Source organism: Nerophis ophidion, linkage group LG01 (assembly GCF_033978795.1).
Source record: "Nerophis ophidion isolate RoL-2023_Sa linkage group LG01, RoL_Noph_v1.0, whole genome shotgun sequence".
Lineage (NCBI taxonomy): Eukaryota > Metazoa > Chordata > Actinopteri > Syngnathiformes > Syngnathidae > Nerophis > Nerophis ophidion.
In genome coordinates, this window is record NC_084611.1 from 72,413,513 (window position 1) to 72,430,936 (window position 17,424).

The window sequence follows — 17,424 nt, forward strand, 5'->3', positions numbered from 1 at the left end:
GAATTTGTTTTAGTGTAAATCATACTTCAAATTAAATCCTAGTTTGTTTAAAAAAGTATGAAAATTATTTCACATAAATAAAAAACAACTTGGGGCCCCATGGCATGATAGATGATGCCAGTCACCATCTGCATACCGTTCTCAGATCGTTAGGTCGTGAGTTCAAACCCCGGCCGAGTCACACCAAAGACTATAAAAATGGGACCCATTACCTCCCCGCTTGGCACTCGGCATCAAGGGTTGTAATTGGGGGTTAAATCACCAAAAATGAATCCCGGGCGCGGCCACCGCTGCTGCTCACTGCTCCCCTCACCTCCCAGGGGGTGATCGAGGGTGATGAGTCAAATGCAGAGAATAATATCACCAGTGTTCGTGTGTGTGTGTGTGTGTGTGTGTGTGTGTGTGTGTGTGTGTGTGTGTGTGTGTGTGTGTGTGTGTGTGTGTGTGTGTGTGTGTGTGTGCGCGTGTGACTGTCATTGGTACTTTTGAGTAGCCTGTTCAGTGCTAGACTGCTTCATCCCAAGTGCAGGACTAATATACTAAAAAACTCCTTTGTCGGACTGTACAACTCCTCTCTGGGGGGGAATGGGGGGGACTTGGGGGGGTACTAGGATGACAGGTGATGCAAAACAATAACAATACTGAAATAAACTGCAACAAAAAACAGTGCACTAACAGTGCAATATATTTTCATAATCTGGTCACTACTGCATACCGTATTTCCTTGAATTTAATTTAAAACCTCTTCTCACTCCTGCGCTTACCAAATGCATGCGGTAAAAGTAAGCATGCGCTAATTATTTTAAAATATCTTCTCACTCCGGCACTTACCAAAGGCATGCAGTAAAAATTTGAGTGTGATGTAAGCTTGGACCTTAAATCCTACTGAATAGCTCTTAATCGTCTTCCCTTTATGCGATTTTAAATTACCGGTATTGAAATCAGCCTCCTTCATTTTGAAAATGATGACAGGGGAAGTGTCACTCGTGACATCACGAGTTTGACCAGGCGGTAATACTAAGCTAATTGTTTTGCAAAGTGAGTTTGACCCGGCAATAATTCAAGGCAGCCGCATACTACAGTATATGACCTGCGGCAATTCAAGGAAATACGGTAGTTTCTCTTGTTATATTCTTGTTTTTACTGTTATATTTAAATTTTTATTGTTTCTTTTTATTGTATCTTTATTGTTATATTTACTATTTTATTTCCATTTATACTCCCACAATGTACTTCTTACTTTTAAATTCGATATCATTTCTGTACACTGCTGCTGGAATTTAAATTTCCCTGAGGGAACTCTCCTGAAGGAATCAATAAAGTACTATCTATTTATTTATCTATCTTTGGAACAAACACAATGCAATGGTTTCCACACACTATTTAATTTAGTGTATTTTTACCACATTCTCCTGTTTAAACTTGTTTAACTAAGCTTCTCATCCTGCTTATTATTTCTAACTTAAATACATGTGCATGGTTCCCAAACCTAAACTAAGATCCCTTTGTCTTTTTTTCCCAATTACAAGACTTCTTTTAAGAGTCCCTTGTCTAGGAAGTCTTGCAAAATCCGCTGGGCCTCTTCCCCCCCCCCCCCCTTAATGGTTGTAGAAGTGAACTGAATATGCTTATTGTAAAAGTTTCATATGACAGCTACTGACAAACATATAAATCATATGCCAATTATTTCTTTCCCTGTGGGAGAGGATCGCTAATTAAAAGTTAGCCGTTACTATTTTTGGATGATAATTATTGTTTTGACCATGCTAATAATCAAGTAGGTTCTTAATGTGGACGTGAGGATGCAGTTTGTTAACGCCAGTGAATGAGTGAGCAGAGGCAAAGATTTAGATGGCAGGTTAAAGACTGTGACCCAGATTTTAAATACGCTCTCTGTCAACCTGATCCCACCGCGCTGCTGTGAGGTCTTCGCTTCTTCTCGTGGTTGCAGGGCGACCGCACGCCGCTCAGTTGGTGTAACGTTAACATTTATTTTTCTCCCAAGTTGTTGCTCAGAGCTGAGGGAAAAAGCCCTGGCTTGAAAAACAAGGCTAGAAAATGAACCTAATTGCATAATTACTTGTATGTCATTACATGGGGCAACAGCTGCCTTACATCACTACCCTGATGTGTCACTCATGCAAAGGGATAAATATAGTCATTGGAAGGGAGCAGGTTGTAAATAACGTTACCTGCAGGGGAAAGTTAACAAGCCTCCCTCAGGGTTGTGCTGGCTCCTTTTCACCTATTGGCCCCTTTTGCAGGGATGTGTGTGGCATAGATAATACTGCTTATTTTAAACTACTGCATGGATTTGTTGCTGCAGCTCCTCTTCTCTGAAAAATGTCATCCAAATGCGATTTCAAGTCATTGCCATTAAAAACCTACTGAAATGAGATTTTCTTATTTAAACGGGGATAGCAGGTCCATTCTATGTGTCATACTTGATCATTTCGCGATATTGCCATATTTTTGCTGAAAGGATTTAGTAGAGAACATCCACGATAAAGTTCGCAACTTTTGCTTGCTAACAGAAAAGCCCAGCCTCTACCGGAAGTCGCAGATGATGACGTCACATGTTGATGGCTCCTCACGTATTCACATTGTTTATAATGGGAGCCTCCAACAAAAACAGCTATTCGGACCGAGAAAACAACAATTTCCCCATTAATTTGAGCGAGGATGAAAGATTCGTGTTTGAGGATATAGATAGCGACGGTCTAGAAAGAAAAAAACGCGATTGCATTGGGACGGATTCAGATGTTTTTAGACACATTTACTAGGATAATTCTGGGAAATAACTTATCTTTCTATTGTGTTGCTAGTGTTTTAGTGAGTTTAACAGTACCTGATAGTCGGAAGTGTGTGTCCACGGGTGTCTTGACGCCAGTGTCTCAGGGAAGTCGACGGCAGCTTTATGGGCGGCACAAGCTCAGCTGATCTACGGTAAGAAGCGACTTTTTACCACAGTTTTCTCACCGAAAACTGTTGGTTGACATTCGGTCGGGATCCATGTTCGCTGTGATCCATAGGAAAGTTTCACCTCCGTGAATTTTAAACAAGGAATCACCATGTGTTTGTGTGGCTAAAGGCTAATGCTTCCAAACTCCATCTTTCTACTTTGACTTCTCCATTATTAGTTGAACAAATTGCAAAAGATTGAGCAACACAGATGTCCAAAATACTGTGTAATAATGCGGTTAAAGCAGACGACTTTTAGCTGTGTGTGTGCGCAGCGCTCATATTTCCTAACAGCCCGTGACGTCAAGCGTACACGTCATCATTCCGCAACGTTTTCAAGAAAAAACTCCCGGGAAATTTAAAATTGCAATTTAGTCAACTAAAAAGGCCGTATTGGCATGTGTTGCAATGTTAATATTTCATCATTGATATATAAACTATCAGACTGCGTGGTCGGTAGTAGTGGGTTTCAGTAGGCCTTTAAAGCAACGCTAATTGTAGCTTTTAAAACCACTGCACAGTTACTGCCATTTATAAGAGTCATTAAAGTAAATAGAAACTGTCATCGCAAACATTATAATGAAATGTATTTAATTTTTTTACTACACTTAAAAAGTGCTTCTTTTTTTTTTTTAACCAATGGAAACATCAGGGGTGTCAAACTCATTTTAGATCGGGGGCCACATGGAGAAAAATCTACTCCCAAGTGGGCCTGACTGGTAAAATCACGGCACAATAACTTAAAAATAAAAACAACTTAAGTTTGTTTTCTTTGTTTAAATGTAGAACAAGCACATTCTGAAAATGTACAAATCATAATGTTGTTGGGGTTTTTTTTGTTGTTGTGGTTAATAGTGTTCTACCTTTATTTGTCGTTATTTATACTTTCTGAATACATTTTGTGATCGTTTTCATCAGTCAACTAATTGGTGTTTAATTTTAATCTATCAAGATAAAAACATAATGTCAAAAAAAAATTACAGGATGTTATTTATGTAGTTTGCTCATTTTCCTTGGCTAGTGTAGTGGTTCTCAAATGGGGGTACGCGTACCCCTGGGGGCACTTGAAGGTATGCCAAGGGGTACGTGAGATTTTTCAAAAATATTCTAAAAATAGCAAAAATTCAAAAATCCTTTATAAATATATTTATTGAACAATACTTCAACAAAATATGAATATAAGTTCATAAACTGTGAAAAGAAATACAACAATGCAATATTCAGTGTAGACAGCTAGATTTTTTGTGGACATGTCCCATAAATATTGATGTTAAAGATTTTTTTTTTTTTTGTGAAGCAATGTTTATAATTAAGTTCATGAATCCAGATGGATCTTTATTACAATCCCCAAAGAGGGCACTTTAAGTTGATGATTACTTCTATTTGTATAATTTTTTTAATATAATTGAATTACTTATTTATTTTTCAACAAGTTTTCAGTTATTTTTATATATTTTTTTCCAAATAGTTCAAGAAAGACCACTACAAATGAGCAATATTTTGCACTGTTATACAATTTAATGAATCATAACTAATGACATAGTACTCCTTTATCTCTTTTTTTCAACCAAAAATGCTTTGCTCTGATTAGGAGGTACTTGAAATAAATAAAAAAATTCACAGGGGGTACATCACTGAAAAAAGGTTGAGAACCACTGGACTAGTGCACTGGTTTATTTTGTTTTTTTACATACACTGTATGTCGCATAATCTACAAAGATACAAAGAATTGCTATTGTGACATCTAGTGGACACATTTAGAACAGCAGTTTCTTTCATTCAAAGATTCCGGCTCATTTTTATAGTTAGCAAACTCATCATAAAGTATTGTAAAGTTCTTACTTATATCCGTCAGTAAACTCGCCATGGAAGCGCTAAAACATACCGGTGTAGTGAATTTACATAATTCACCCAAGGAACTTTAGTTACTAGGAGAGTTCCGGTCGGACGTTTTTTTACGGGACACATTTACGGCGTTGTTGCATGAGTTAGCCACAGATGAGGAGATGCTGCTCCATTATTGATTGAAGTAAAGTCTGAATGTCATTAAAACAGTTAGCTCCATCTTTTGACACTTCTTCCACTCCCGTTCTTGCACGCTACACCGCTACAACAAAGATAACGGGTAGAGGACGCTGCCGAAGGTGAGCCGCGTAAATAAGACCACCCCAAAACAGCGCATCCGGAAGCGACTGTCAGAAAGCGACTTGAAGATAATCTGTAAAACATAATTCATGCAACACTTTCACCAAAGAACCACCATTACATGTTATGTAAACCACAAGGAAGTATTTTCAATTTAGAAAATAATAATAATAATATGACTCCTTTAATGCGCCCTATAATCCGGTGCGCCTTTTGTATGAAAATAGACCTCAATAGACCCGCACATCGGGATTGCTACTTATAATCCGGTCCGGAAAATACGGTAACTGAATTATTTTGTGTAGGAGAGCTTCTCTAATGCTGGCAATGTTAGCATTTATTTCATCTTTCTGGACCTAAAAATTATATCTACGGTTAAAATATTGTACATGGTAATTGAGATTTGATATATACTGTATAATTTATATACAGATATAAGATAATAAAATAATATGTAAATATATATTATATAATATATAAATATTACATACGATATATTTTACATTGCTACTGTGGTACATTTTTAATCTACTTAATACCTGCATTATCCTGTCCATCCTTACCCTTTCCAGCCTTTGAAACTTTGCTACTGTGTGGAACAGATTCCCTTGTGAATTATTCTTTTTTGCTCATAATTTCGATTTGAAATAATCAAGGGTGACAAAAACATGGAATTAGGTGATTAAAATTATATTTACACATGCCTTTATCCACACTGTCTGTGCGGAGAAATGGGCTCCAGATCTGTAGATGACGTCACACCAAGAGGAAGAAACATATCCAGTCTGGCGATGGAAAGACGGTGTTCCATCGATTACTCAAAAACTAATTGATTTAAGGGAAATGAATGCCAGATTTAGTTTTAGTCGCAAAAAACACAAAGAGAACTTGTCCGTGAAATGTTGGTCATCTTGACACTATGAGTCCTTCAAAGGGGACCTGCACTTTTTTAAATACATTTTAATAATACATACATATTGTTATGATCCGCTGCCCAGATCATATTTTGATTTAACTTTTTGAGTCTTTTTGTGTTTTCTGTTTTGTTTTGGTTCCCGTTTGTGCGCCTCTGTTTGTTTCCATGGTTACTCATTGTTTTCACCTGGCGCTTGCTCCAGACACGCACCTGTGTTGTGATTACTTTCTTTATTTAAGCCTGCCTTCTCCCGTTAGTCTGTCCGGGTCCATTGTTTGCGGTAAGCAACAGTCACGTCTATGTTTCTGGTTCCAGCCTGTGTGCTAAGTATTCGCCTTAGCTTCCTGTGCGTTCGGCAAGCTGTCCTCTTGTTTCTAGACTCCGTGCTAAGTATTAGCCTTAGCTTCCCGTGTGTTCGGCACGTTGTTTTGTTGATTTCTGTCTGTTTAGTATTGTGTATCGTTTATTAAATCATCCTACCTTTACGTTTTCGTCCGGAGTGTCCTTTGTATCCCTGGGGGAGAACAAAAACGCGCATCACCATGTGCCCCGAGCGTGACACATATATAATATACAGGTGAATTTCTCCACCACCATGGGAAAGTTCAAAGAGCAGTCATGGGACCTCACAGACAATATTGTAGACTTGCACAAAGCCATCAACAAGAAGCTTGGTAAGAAAGAGACAGCTATTGGAAGAAACACAAGGTCACAGTCAATCATTTCACAGAGTGGGGTCAGGATGATTGTGAGAAAGGGGGGCTGGTTAATGATCTCAAGGGAGTTGAAAGCCAATGGTAACACACTTTGCTGTGATAGATGAGGTCCCCTGCTCAAGAGGACACATGTACCGACCCGTCTTAAGTCTGAAGGACTTAGACAAAGCAGACTGTGATGGAGCTGCAACAGAGGTCTTTGGCATCTACTCAACATTTGGAGGAAGAGAATTGCTGGAAAATTCAGTCACCCCCAACAACAGCATCCCTACTGTCAAATATGGGGGTGGAAACTTTACGCGTCTGGGCTGAGTTTTTGGGGCTATGGACCGTAGTTTCTTGGATGAGGCAGTCCTGGACTCAGCCAGAACAATTGACAAAGGATCACGGACTGGTCTTCCAACATGACAATAACTCAGAACGAAGGGCCAGGTCAACAAAAGAGTGGCTCAAAAAGAAGTCCATTAAAGGCCTACTGAAATTAGATTTTCTTATTTAAACGGGGATAGCAGGTCCATTCTATGTGTCATACTTGATTATTTCGCGATATTGCCATATTTTTGCTGAAAGGATTTAGTAGAGAAAATCAACGATGAAGTTCGCCACTTCTGGTACTTCCTGAAAAAGCCTCGCCTTTACCGGAAGTCGTAGACATATTCACATTGATTTTAATGGGAACTTCCAACAAAAACAGTTATTCGGACCGAGAAAACGACAATTTCCCCATTAATTTGAGCGAGGATGAAAGATTCGTGTTTGAGGATATTGATAGCGACAGACTGGGGGGGAAAAAAAAAAAACGAGTTGAAAAAAAAAACGCGATAGCATTGGGACGTATTCCGATGTTTTGAAACACATTTACTAGGATAAATCTGGGAAATCCCTTATATTTCTATTGTGTTGCTAGTGTTTTAGTGAGTTTAATATTTCCTGATAGTCGGAGGGGTTTGTCCACGGGTGTCTTGACGCCAATGTCTCACGGGTGTCGACGGCAGCTGTATGGACGACACAAGCTCAGCTGATATCCGGTAAGTGGCGACTTTTTAACCACAATTTTCTAACCGAAACCTGCTGGTTGACATTTGGTAGGATCCATTGACCGCGCTCTGATCCATAGTGAAGTTTCAGCTCCGGGAATTTTAAACAAGGAATCAAAGTGTGTTTGTGTGGCTAACGGCTAAAGCTTCCCAACTCCATATTGCTACTTTGACTCCTTCAATATTAATTGAACAAATTGCAAAAGATTCAGCAACACAGATCTCCAAAATACTGTATAATTATGCTATTAAAGCAGACGACTTTTACCTGTGTGTGTGTGCAGCGCTCATACTTCCTAAAAACCTGTGACGTCCTGCGTACACGTCATCATTACACGACGTTTCCAAGACGAAACTCCCGGGAAATTTAAAATTGTAATTTAGTAAACTAAAAAAGCCGTATTGGCATGTGTTGCAATGTTGCATTGATGTATAAACTATCAGACTGTGTGGTGGGTAGTAGTGGGTTTCACTTGCCCTTTAAGGTCATGTGTAGATGACCTTAATGACCAGGGGCCATCACTCATCTAATTGGTTCCAGGCCTTACCTGACTAGGATTAATATTAATGAATGTAATATTTTGATAGTTCGATAGGCTGATTGGCAACACTAAATTGCCCCTAGTGTGTGAATGTGAGTGTGAATGTTGTCTGTCTATCTGTGTTGGCCTGTGACGAGGTGGCGACTTGTCCAGGGTATACACTGCCTTCCGCCCGAAATGCAGCTGAGATAGGCTCCAGGGACGCCCCGCGACCCTGAAAGGGACAAGCAGTAGAAATGGATGGATGAATGGATTATAAAAAGTTTATGACCTTGTAAGTATGCGTTTTGAGCCCTCTAAACATGAAATAACCCACTTTACACTTATGTATACATACATGGTAAATGGGTTATACTTGTATAGCGCTTTCCTACCTTCAAGGTACTCAAAGCGCTTTGACATTATTTCCACATTCACCCATTCACACACACATTCACACACTGATGGCGGGGGCTGCCATGCAAGGCCCTAACCACGACCCATCAGGAGCAAGGGTGAAGTGTCTAACTCAATGACACAACGGACGTGACAAGGTTGGTAGAAGGTGGGGATTGAACCAGGAACCCTCAGGTTGCTGGTATGGCATACTTGCCAACCTTGAGACCTCCAATTTCGGGAGGTGGGGGGCGTGGTTTGGGGTGGTAGTTGGGGCAGAGGGTGTGGTTAAGAGGTGGAGGGCTGTATATTTACAGCCAATTCACCAACTCGAGTATTTCATATACCGGTATATATATATATATATATGTATATATATATATATATATATATATATATATATATATATAGTTATATATATATATATATATATATATATATATATATATATATAGTTATATATGTATGAAATACTTAACTTTCAGTGAATTCTAGCTATATATATTTATTTTATTATACATATAAACATATAAATAAATAAAAAAGTTGAATTTCAGACAGCACCTATCAAATACACAGTAATAAAAACACAGTTGTTTTACTAACTGTACTGTGCTTGCGGGTTACTAAAAAAACAACAACAACACTTACCTTTCATTATTTGAGTAACGTCACTTCTGAGTTTCGAGAAGATGGCGCCAGTATGTGTTTTGCCCTGCCGTTTCCCGCTGTCAGCTCTTTTCGTTTTTGTGTTGTTTGCGTCTATTTTCGTCTCCGTCAGCTCACTGCTTGTGTATGAATGCCAAACACTGTTGGATCTTTGCCCCTCTCCCGCTGATATGATCAACTTCGACATTGGTTTTTCGACGTCCCAGTCAGCTTTTTCACCTGGACGGATTCCTGCCTTCCTTTCCCGCCTCGTGGCTCCTCTCCCCCACCACCTGCGGGCTGTGTGTCGGGCCCCACCTGAATTAGCTGCGCCCTTGGACGTGCTGGCCCCCACCAGGTTCGGTCTTGATCTTTGACAAACAAAACATTTATCCTAAAGGATTTCTTCACTTCCCGCGGACTTGACTTCCTCTGTGTGACGGAAACATGGCTGAGAGCCGGTGAGTCCGCCCCTCTTAATGAACTTCTGCCTCCGGAGTGTTCCTACTTTAATTCTCCGCGGTTGTCCGGCCGAAAAGGAGGAGGATTAGCAGTCGTTTTTAAAAATGACTTTATATGCCGTCAGATCCGCCTGCAATCCTCCTTTTCAAGCTTCGAACTGTGCATGTTTGAGCTAGGGGAGGTTTTCGGGAGAGGCGGTGAATTCCGGGAGTCTCCCGGAAAATCCGGGAGGGTTGGCAAGTATGTGGTATGGCCACTCCCCCAACTGCGCCACGCCGTCCCCATTACAAACATACATATATACAGTAGCCTTGGGTGTGTCCTCCAAGCGTCATTGCTATGGCCATCACCCGACCACTACAACACAGCCATGACGTGAAAACTACTTGATCACATCCTGATTAATTCCTCTAAGTTAGAACGGGACTTTGATGTGCTAAAACCACAGACATGAATTGTTCTGCCAAAAGTCGGTCAACTTGACAGTCGCAGCTACAACCGTTATCCGTGTTGTTAGCATTGTGTGTCCCACGTTGTGATTCCACATCGCTCACACAAAAGGCTCGCCAATGTCATTTGGAGCTGATGATGTTGAAGATGAAGTGCATCTACAGAGTTCTTCTCCACAGCTGCTGTTAGCAGTCGTGTAGTGTTGTCCCGATACCAATATTTTGTTATGGTTACCAAAATGTATTTCGGTACTTTTCGATACTTTTTTAAATACAGGGGACCACAAAATATTGAATTATTGGTTTTATTTTAACCAAAAATCTTAGGGTATATTAAACATATGTTTCTTATTGCAAGATTGTTCTTGAATAAAATAGTGAACATACAAGACAACTTGTCTTTTATTAGTAAGTAAGCAAACAAAGGCTCCTAATTTAGTCTGCTGACATATGCAGTAACATATTGTGTCGTTTATCTACCTATTATTTTGTCAAAATTATTAAGGACAAGCGGTAGAAAATGAATTTTTAATCTAATTGTTCATTTACTGTTAATATCTGCGTACTTTCTATTTTGACATGTTCTATCTACACATCTGTTAAAATGTAATAATCACTTATTCTTCTGTTGTTTGGATGATACCACAAATTTGGGTATCAATCCGATACCAAGTTGTTACAGGATCATACATTGGTCATATTCAAAGTCTGCATGTGTCCAGGGACATATTTCCTGAGTTTATAAACATAATCTATTTTTTTTTTTTTTTTTAAATGAAAAAAGATTTTGTGATGCTAAAAAATATTGATGTAATCATAGTAGTATCAAGTAGATACAATCCTGTACAGTGAATGTCGGGTGTAGATTCACCCGTGGCGTTTGTTTACATTTTGACGCTGGTGAGCTACGGTTTGTAATGAAGCATGTTTAGCTATTCCTCGTCCTGCAGGGATGATACTTGTAAGAAATTTACTTTATTTGTAGCCATGGAGGCGAGGATTAGTGATTTAGAAGTAGCTAAAACACTGCAGACTGGGGCTGGACTTCAGCCGCTAGCTAGCCATGTCTTAAAGCACCTCTTCCTGAGGGCGTTTCAGTGTTATAACTTCACCTTTATCTTTAGTTTTTAAGGCAAAAGGCGTCCGTTCTCACCTTTCTGTCTACACACTGTGTCTGCTTGTAAGTACTCCAGGATTGTGTGCTACCGAACATGCTCGTCTGCTCGTAAAACCAACAATGTCAAGATGTGACGACAGGGATGGGCGGGGGAGGAGGACCGGTACTTTTTAAAGGCGGTATAGTACTGAATATGATTGATTAGTATCGCGGTACTATACTAATACCGGTTTACCGTACAACCCTATAATCGTGTTAGCATTAGGTGGTGTGTCGGTACTGGGACGTCTAGTGTCTCATATTTTCACATCACTCACGCCAGAGGCTTACTAATGGGAAGATGTGTCAATGACGAGGAAAGGATTCGAAGATGAAGTGCATCAAAAAATTGTCCCGCCAAAAGTTGGTCAACTTCATTGTCTTGGTCTAGATAGCAGTAAAATTAGCTGTCGTGTTTAGGAAAGTGTGAAAATCCTTATCCATCACCACAAAATAATAACAGAAAATACATTTCGGCCCAAAATATGAAGACTATGCCGAGATATTTTTTTATTTCAATCTAGTGGAGCAGCAATATTTCTAGTCTGTAGTTAACTTTTTGAGCCATTATAAAGCGCTTTCTGCTTAGACTATGAATTATTTTTTAAAGTTCTTATATGGTTCAGTTCTATTGTGATATCCATCCCTCCATCCATCTTCTTTCTCTTATCCGATGTTGGGTCGCGGGGGCAGCAGCTTAAGCAGGGAAGCCCAGACGCTCCTCTACCCAGCCACTTTGTCTTGCTCTACCTGGGGGATCCTGAGGTGTTCCCAGGCCAGCTGGGAGACATACAGTAGTCTTCCCAACGTGTCCTGGGTCTTCCCTGTGGCCTCCTACCGGTTGGACGTGCTCTAAACACCTCCCTGGGGAGGCGTTTGGGTGGCATCCTGACCAGATGCCCGAACTAGCTCATCTGGCTCCTCTCAATGTGGAGGAGCAGCGGCTTTACTTTGAGCTCCCCCTGGATGGCAGAGCTTCTCACCCAATCTCTGAGGGAGAGCCCCGCCACCCGGCGGAGGAAACTCATTTCGGCCGCTTGTACCCGTGATTTTGTCCTTTCGGTCATAACTCAAAGCTCATGACCATAGGTGAGCCTGGGAACGTAGATCGACCGGTAAATTGAGAGCTTTGCCTTCCGGCTCAGCTCCTTCTTCACCACAACGGATTGATACAGCGTCCGCATTATTGAAGACGCCGCACCGATCCGTCTGTCGATCTCACGATCCACTCTTCCCTCACTCGTGAACAAAACTCCTAGGTACTTGAACTCCTCCACTTGGGGCAGGGTCTCCTCCCCAACACGGAGATGGCACTCCACCCTTTTCCGGGCGAGAACCATGGACTCGGACTTGGAGGTGCTGATTCTCATCCCGGTCGCTTCACACTCGGCGAACCAATCCAGTGAGAGCTAAGATCCTGGCCAGATGAAGCCATCAGGACCACATCATCCTGCAGCCACCAAACTGGAACCCCTCAACGCCTTGACTGCGCCTAGAAATTCTGTCCATAAAAGTTATGAACAGAATCGGTGACAAAGGGCAGCCTTGGCGGAGTCCAACCCTCACTGGAAACGTGTCCGATTTACTGCCGGCAATGCGGACCAAGCTCTGAGACAGATTATACAGGGAGCAGACCGCCACAATCAGACAGTCCGATACCCCATACTCTCTGAGCACTCCTCACAGGATTTCTCCAAGTCTACAAAGACTGGTTGGGCAAACTCCCATGCACCCTCAAGTACCCGGCCGAGAGTATGGAGCTGGTCCACAGTTCCACGACCAGGACGAAAACCACATTGTTCCTCCTGAATCCGAAGTTCAACTTTCCGGCGTAGCCTCCTCTCCAGTACACCTGAATAAACCTTCCCGGGGAAGGCTGATCTATTGTGATAATTTCCTAAACTGGTATTATTGATTTACCATTGATTTAATGCAATATGCAGGAAACAACTAAGACATCCCAACAGAAAAACAATCTTTAATGTGGAGTAGCATTGAAATACAAATTGCTCAATTATTTTAAAGGCTAACATAGTTATAAAACATGACATTATAATGCGTACAGTATACGAGTGTATGGGGGTGTGGGGTGCTTTTTGGTGGAGACTTTGGGTGACGTCCTTCCGCACTTTGACCTGCATGTTCACACAATAGCTCGGTGACCCATGTACACCGAAAGAAAGCACAAATTGTAAGGGTGAGGTGTGTGTGTGTGTGCGTGTGTGTGTGGTGTGGAGGGGAGTAGAACTCTGCACCACTCGGCTCCAGCTCCACTTCCACTGGTGACCCCACTGCTGTAAATCACAGTAACGTTAGAGCCCATCCCATACAGGTCTGCATGTATCACTGACAAGAAGTCAAGTCATATTTAATACACTTTTTATGATGCCTCTGGCAAGTCGTGTGCATCCGTCTAAAGGAGCAAAGTCAACCCTCCCCACTTCATCCAAATATGTGAGATTAAGCAGATAGGATCGTGGCTGATGTGGCCCTCAAGATGTTCTACGCCCCTTTATTTGTTTGGTTACAAATCCCTTGGAGTGAGGTTCACTTCTGTACAAACGCTGCTGGAACAAGTCAAGCTACTTTTGCACTTCTACTCATTAAGCATTCACACCCACCCTCGAAGCCACTCCGAAGGAACAAAGTAAGTACACTGTTGAATGTCAGCAGTTTGTTTTTACAAATTGTGGGACTGACTAAAACACGTGAAAAATAGTGCGTGCAGCCAACAAAGAGTTCCTGCAGTTTTTATGTGGTCCACCTTTCCAAGGCAACGTTTGCCTACCAAATGACCTGGAACTTTACCCGCACTAACTGTGTCACAACGTTACTATTAGACTTGCAAAGGGGCCAAGAATTTACATGGGATTTCCATTTTAAGATGAGCTTGGGAATTTAGAGTTTGACATGACTTACAGTGAGGCAAAAAAGTATTTAGTCAGCCAACGATTGTGCAAGTTCTCCCACTTAAAATGATGACAGAGGTCTGTAATTTTCATCATAGGTACACTTCAACTGTGAGAGACAGAATGTGAAAAAAAATCCAGGAATTCACATTGTAGAAATTGTAAAGAATTTATTTGTAAATTATGGTGGAAAATAAGTATTTGGTCAACCATTCAAAGCTCTCACTGATGGAAGGAAGTTTTGGCTCAAAATCTCACGATACATGGCCCTATTCATTCTTTCCTTAACACGGATCAACACGATGATTTGAGTTTATACCAAAATGGATACATGGACGATACAGCAGAGGATTGGGAGAATTTCATGTGGCCAGATGAAACCAAAATAGAACTTTTTGGTTTAAACTGAACTCGTGAAGAAAAATACTGAGTTGCATCCCAAGAACACCATACCTACTGTGAAGCATGGGGGTGGAAACATCTTGCTTTGGGACTGTTTTTCTGCTAAGGGGACAGAACGATTGATCCGTGTTAAGGAAAGAATGAATGAGGCCATGTATCGTGAGATTTTGAGCCAAAACCACCTTCCAACAGTGAGAGCTTTGAATGGTTGACCAAATACTTATTTTCCACCATAATTTACAAATAAATTCTTTAAAATTACTACAATGTGAATTCCTGGATTTTTTTCACATTCTGTCTCTCACAGTTGAAGTGTACCTATGATGAAAATTACAGACCTCTGTCATCATTTTAAGAGGGAGAACTTGCACAATTGGTGGCTGACTAAATACTTTTTTGCCCCACTGTATGTGATTGACCAGGCCTGGGCAATTATTTTGACTTGGGGACCACATTTAGAGAAAAATGTGTCTATCATATGTGCTGGTGTTGTTTTATTGTTGTTGTTGTTGTTATTGTTGTGTTTGCGGTTGTTGTTTTTGTCTCTCTGTCTAATCCCCCTCTTATCCCTACAATTTCCCCTCTGCCTTCCTTTTTTTCTCTTTCTATCCCCTCCTGCTCCAGCCCAGCTGCACCAAATGATAATATAAATACATTTAATAAAGTCAAATTCAAATAAGGCAACAAGAGAAGTATCCTACACATCTCTTTTGTAAAGTAAATCAGAACAGCCGATATGGGCATCTACATCAACTATATGATTTGCCTGAGAAGCTGGACAGGACAAAAAAAATCCAATCCAATCCACTTTATTTATATAGCACATTTAAACAACAATAACGTTTCCAAAGTGCTACACAGCCATGTTAAAAACAATTGTAAAAAAAAAAATAAAAAAATAAATACAATTAAATTAAAAAAAGTATATATATATATATATATATATATATATATATATATATATATATATATATTATGCTCCACCAATGACTGAATAAAAACAAAAAATAAATAAATATAAAAACAATAAAAACAATATAAAAACAAATATGATTAAAAACTATTTTAAAGGGTAAAATCAATTAAAACAGTAAAATAGAAATCAAAGTGTATAAAAAACACAGAGGACAACAGAGAACAGAGGACCACACAACTCACGTAAAAGCCAAAGAATAAAAGTGGGTCTTAAGACGAGACTTAAAACACTCTACTGTGGAAGCAGTTTGAACAGAGTGTTCCAAAGCTTAGGGCCGACCACAGAGAAGGCCCTGTCTCCCCTGGTCTTAAGTCTGGTCTTGGGCACCACGAGCTGGAACTGGCTCTCGGACCTCAGAGCGGGCGCAGGAATGTAAATTTGGATGAGGTCCGAGATATATTGAGGTGCCAGTCCATGTAAAGATTTAAAAACAAACAGCAACGTTTTAAAATCAATTCTAAAATGAACAGGGAGCCAGTGCAAACTCTGAAGAATTGGGGTTATATGCTGGCGTTTCCTGGCCCCTGTTAAAAGTCGTGCTGCCGCGTTCTGGACTAACTGCAACCGGGAGAGAGCTTTTTGGCTAATGCCAGCATAAAGTGCATTGCAGTAGTCCAGGCGACTTGAAATAAAAGCATGCACGACTTGTTCAAAAAGGTTAAAAGATAAAAACGGTTTAACCTTTACTAAAAGACGAAGGTGATAAAAACACGATTTTAAAACGCCATTGACTTGTTTGTCTAGTTTAAAATCGCTGTCTATAGTGACGCCAAGGCTGGTGACTTTGGGACGCACATAATTTTGCAATGGTCCCAAGTCAGTGAGGGCCGGACCAAAAACTAAAATTTCCGTTTTTCCCTCATTCATTATTAAAAAATTCTGGGCTAACCAAGCCTTGACGTCGCATAGACAGTTAAGAAGGGGTGTCAGGGGGCCGTGGCTTTTTGAAATCGGCATATAAATTTGGCAGTCATCTGCATAAAAGTGATAAAACACTCCATGTTTCTTAAAAATATTCTAATTAAAAAACTAAAAAATCACATGAAAATAAGTATTCACAGCCTTTGCTCAATAATTTGTTGATGAATCCTTGGTAACAATTACAGTCTCAAGTTTTTGAACTACAATCCCAAAAGGCTTGGAACACCTATCTTTGGGCAATTTCGCCTATTCCTCTTTGCAGCATCTCTCAAGCTCCATCAGGTTGGATGTGAAGCGTTAGTTTCCATCCAGGATGTCTCTTTACATTGCTGCATTCATCTTAGTCTAGTCAGGGAGGTGACAACCCGATGGTCACTCTGTCAGAGCTACAGCATTCCTCTGTGGAGAGAAAATACACTTCCAGAAGGACAACCATCTCTACGGCAATCCACCAGTCTGGCCTGCTTGGTATAGTGGCCAGATGGAAACCATTTTTTTGTAAAAAGTTCGCCAAAAGGCACCTGAAAGACTATCAGACCATGAGAAATAAAATGTTCTGGTCTGATAAGACAAAGATTGAACTCTTTGGTGTGAATGCCAGGCATCATTGTTTGGAGGAAACCAGGCACCACTCATCACCAGGCCAATACCATCACTTCAGTGAAGCATGGTGGTGGCAGCATCATGCTGTGGGGTTGTTTTTCAGCAGCAGAAACTGGGAGACTAGTCAAGATAAAGTTAAAGTACCACTGATAGTCAAACACACACTAGGTGTGGTGAAATTACCCTCTGCATTCTACCCATCCCCT

At 40.6% G+C, this 17,424-nt stretch overlaps 1 long non-coding RNA gene across 1 annotated transcript in view; it reads left to right on the forward strand.

Moving 5' to 3' along the window:
• The first annotated feature begins 13,865 nt into the window (after positions 1–13,865).
• LOC133559084 (uncharacterized) overlaps positions 13,866–17,424 on the forward strand; it is a 44,701-nt gene continuing 41,142 nt past the window's right edge. Inside the window, exon 1 of the long non-coding RNA XR_009808089.1 lies at positions 13,866–14,054. This is a non-coding gene — a long non-coding RNA (uncharacterized LOC133559084). The remainder of the gene's footprint in view (positions 14,055–17,424) is intronic.